Below are 4,866 nucleotides of genomic sequence, written 5' to 3' on the forward strand. Positions count from 1 at the left end.
ACTCACTCTGTAGACCAGGCTGGCCTCGAACTCAGAAATCCGCCTGCCTCTGCCTCCCGAGTGCTGGGATTAAAGGCGTGCGCCACCACGCCCGGCCCTCTTCATTTTTAGATAGCATCTGGGCGTTGGGTGGTTTGTTCCAGCAACAGCCTCACTCGAGGACATTCATTCCAAGACTTAGAAAACTCACTGGTATGTTGCGGGTCCAAAATTAATATAGAATTTGGATGGGTTAAGTAGCAAATCAACCCCATTGGTGTCATTATGTGTCATAGAATATCAAGTCTTTGTGCCTAAATTATTCTGCACATCAATGAAGGCAGTAGCCAGGTAGGATAGGAAAGTCCATTGGAGGGTGCTCAGTGGCCTCCAAGGTGTACAGAATGCTTGAGAGTCAAGACCCTGATCTCCTGGGTTTTAGAAGTTTAGTGAATATTAATATATATGAAAAAAGAAATCAAGGGATTTTTGTGCATAGCATTTTCCATTCCCAGCACTGACATTTCTTGTTTGGGTTCATAAAGGGAATATGAAGGACTCATAAAATCCTAAATGAATAGTGCCATAAATGTTAATGGCCATGGAGAGCGGTGTTGAGCACCACTCCAAGGCAATGTTACTACAAGGTAAATCTCTAAGCGCTACCTTAGCAGGAAGGCAAGGCTGTTGTCAGGGCCCAGAGTGCAGCCACTAAACAGCCCCTGCCCCAACCTTCAAGCTGGGGCTTCTTTGATCTTACAAAGTCTTGGCCAGCCATCAAAAGTTATTTCTTTAAACGACACAGGTCTCTATACCTGAAAGGGATTGCTTTACAAAACTGTGTTCTCTCTCTCTCTCTCTCTCTCTCTCTCTCTCTCTCTCTCTCTCTCTCTCTCTGTGTGTGTGTGTGTGTGTGTGTCTTTGTCTCTCTGTCTCTGTTTCTCTCTCTCTGGATTTGTGGGTATGTGGGTGTGGGGGTTGAAATTCCAAAGCCATCCTTATTAGACTCTGAACTATCTTGATAAGTAATCTAGAAGGCCCTGAAGATGTTGCTGCCTCATCCTTAGGCACAATTATAAACAATTATAAACAATTATAAACATCCTTAGGCACAATTCCAGGAATTTCAGAGCCTCGTTGTCTCCTTTTAAAAAGCAGCGGCAGGTTATAATGTATTAATAAGATATATGCTGTATAATACATGCTAAATGTCAATGGAGCAAACAGTTGGCTAGCTAAAAGAGCATTTTACTTAGATGGTTATGAATAGACATTCTTGGTCTTGTAGCAGATTCCTTCAAGAAGGCTCATTACTTGGGGCCATTTGAACCAAGAGATCTGAAAACTGTTCTTCTCTGAGAATCCCTCCTGCAGACACCCAGACCAGACAGAGGAGCACTGAGTCTATTAATATGCCACACCAAAGAGATGGAAAACAGGCAAGCATCAAGGTTTGAATTTTTATGAAATATTTTACAATTACATTACCGGGAAACTTCAGATACCCATGTGCTCTCTGTAAAGTTCCCTCCTGGTCTGAATTCTGTAGTTTTTAGGGTTCTATTTATATTGTAACCTCCTGTCATTAATGAAACTAACTGCATTGACAAGAGATTAGGAACTTGAATCTATGAAAGACATTTGAAATATTGACAGTAATAAATTTCTAAGAACTCCATTACAGTTTATTTAATCTGACATCTATTGACTTAAATTTTTCATAAATATATAATAGATTAGACAAGGAAACACTGGTGGAAGCATTTTTTTAAATCATATTTTAAAGCACACAATCTAAAGGATGTCAGGTCACAACCCTTTTTATCTTTAATTTTAAAAACTCACTTATGATTCTTTTTAAAGGCAAAGTGTAAACACTCTCTAGATTGCCAATTTTCAAATGCCATGGGCTTAATTCTAGTGCCTTTATGATAAAAAAAATATAGTTTTAGAACATGGCAAGCATCTCTCTGTCACTCTGCTTTCTAATAGCAACTTGCCTTCACCCAGGGGCACACACAGCCCATTGTTATAAAAACAAAGGTCGATGGAAGCCAGGAATGGTCCTCAGTAAGATAGGTTTAAATATTTCCCCATAAAACCATGTTATTTTATGCCAACTTGAGAGGGAGACATATATTAGTTTTCTAGCAAAGCAGGAGTATTATGCCTCTTATTGAGTAAAAGGAGGTATCCAATGGTGGATAGATCTGTAAAGGAAAATTTGATCTATCCAGCATTGGAAGAAATACAAGAGTTGGCCTGGAGAGATGGCTTAGCCATGAAGAGTCCATTGCTCTTGCAGAGGACCTCTCTGGGTTTGATTCCTGGCACCCACATGGCAGCTCAAACCATTTCTAAGGGTACTTCCAGGGGATCCAATATCTTCTTCTGGCCCCAGCAGGCATTATGCACATAATGCAAATACATGTAGGCCAAACACTCAAGCACATAAAAATAAATAAAGCCTTAAGAAAATAATAGAATAGAATGTTTACCCAAAATAGCAAAATGTCGGTTGCGTGGTAGAGTCTGAGATAGGCTGGAGTTGTCAGCACATCCTGAGTATACCAGTGCCAGTTCAGCCTTCCAGATGACACCAGGGACAAATCAGTATCTCAGTAGAAGATTTCAATGAAGGGTTGACAAGATGGCTCAGAGAGTAGTTCCTTTTCAACTATGAGGACCATAGTTTGAATCCTTAGCACCCATAGAAAGGTTAAATAAACCTGGTGGGTGGCTTGCAATCCCAAAATTACAGACAGATGTGGAAGGAAACAGGGGTCTAGTGGAATAATCTGACTAGTTAATGAGCTCTGGGCACAAGTGGGACACAGACTCAATATATAAGGTGGGAAAGCAATGGGGGAGTATTTCTATACTTTTGCATGCATATACACCCATACATATGTACACACACCACACACAAGATTAAATCTGAAGATGTTATCAGTCAGAGCAGTTCTACTTTTTTCAAAAAATCTTAAGGAAGCTTCACAAGTATGGTGGGGTATATTCATATACAGGCATATATGCACATATACATACATAAATATAATTGTAAGAGCAAAAGACGATTGGATACAGTCTCAATGAGGCCAAATAAAGGGGACAATTAAGTATTTCAACATAGAAGCATATCATTAGAGTTTATGTCAAAATAAAAAGGAGATCATACAGTGCATTCACAGCAAGAGAACAAGGTGTTTTGAGGCATGGTCTAATGTAGCCCATTTGGCTTTCAACTTGCTATGTAGCTGAAGAAGAGCTTGAATTTCTGATTCTCCTGCTTCCATCTTCTGAGGGTTATGATTACAGTGTGAGACACCACACCAGGGCTGTGGATGCTAAAGATCAAACCCAAAGGCAGGCACGTGTAAGAGGGTACTCAATCTACTGAGCTCAAACCCAAGGGCAGGTGTGTCAGAGGGCACTCTATCTACAGAGCTCAAACACAAGGGCAGGCATGTTAGAAGGCATGTCATCTACTGAGCTCAAACGCAAGGGCAGGTGTGTTAGAGGGCACTCCATCTACTGAGCACAAATCCATGGGCAGGTGTGTTAGAGGGCACTCCATCTACAGAGCTCAAACACAAGGGCAGGTGTGTTAGAGGGTACACCATCTACTGAGCTCATACCCAAGGGCAGGGCAGATGTGTTAGAGGGCACTCAATCTACTGAACTCAAACCCAAGGGCAGGTGTGTCAGAGGGCACTCTATCTACAGAGCTCAAACACAAGGGCAGGCATGTCAGAGGGTATGCCATGTACTGAGCTCAAACTCAAGGGCAAGTGTGTTAGAGGGTACACCATCTACTGAGTACAAACCTAAGGGCAGGTGCATGTTAGAGGGCACTCCATCTACTGAGCTCATACCCAAGGGCAGGGCAGGTGTGTTAGAGGGCACTCCATCTACTGAGCACAAATCCAAGGGCAGGTGTGTTAGAGGGCACTCCGTCTACAGAGCTCAAATACAAGGGCAGGTGTGTTAGAGGGCATGCCATCTACTGAGTGCAAACCCAAGGGCAGGTTCGTGTTAGAGGGTACACCATCTATAAGCTCACACTCAAGGGCAGGTGTGTTAGAGGGCACTCCATCTACTGAGCTCAAACCCAAGAGCAGGTGTGTTAGAGGGCACTCCATCTACTTAGCTCAAACCCAAGGACAGGTGTGTTAGAGGGAACTCCATCTACTTAGCTCAAACCCAAGGACAGGAGTGTTAGAGGGTATGCCATCTACTGAGCTCAACCCCAAGGGCAGGTGTGTTAGAGGGCACACCATCTACTGAGATCAAACCCAAGGGCAGGTGTGTTAAAGGGTATGTCATCTACTGAGCTCTTTCCCTGGCCTCTTGATGGGGAGCTTTTAGGAACAGCATTTTTGGGACAACAGATTTCTTGGTCTAGTTGGTCCTTATGTAATCTGAGATCTTAAAGGACTTGAGTGAATATGGCATTATTGCTCCCCAGAGACTCCCTAGACCACTGGGGACAGGAAAAAAGATGAACCAATATGCCTCCCCAAACGTATGACACCACTAAGTCACCCCTCACATAGCAGCACCAGTATCAATGAAGAACAGCTAAAGGTGGATCAATGAAAGGTAGGTCGGTTGGGTTCTTTACTCTGATTATCCATAAGTAGAACAAGGGGAAAAAAGAAACAAACTCATAGGATTTGTAATAAAAACAACTTTTCAAATAACACAAAGCTTTGCCTATTCTCACACAAAATAAGAATAGTGGGTTGGCGAGGTGGCTCAGCAGCGACACGTGCCTGGAGCAGAAGACTGAAAATCCTTAGAACCCATCATTGAAGGAAAGAACCAACTCCAAAGCTGTTCTCTGCTCTCTCTCTCTCTCTCTCTCTCTCTCTCCCTCTCTCTCTC

Source organism: Mus caroli, chromosome 9, assembly GCF_900094665.2.
Source record: "Mus caroli chromosome 9, CAROLI_EIJ_v1.1, whole genome shotgun sequence".
NCBI classification, from domain to species: domain Eukaryota; kingdom Metazoa; phylum Chordata; class Mammalia; order Rodentia; family Muridae; genus Mus; species Mus caroli.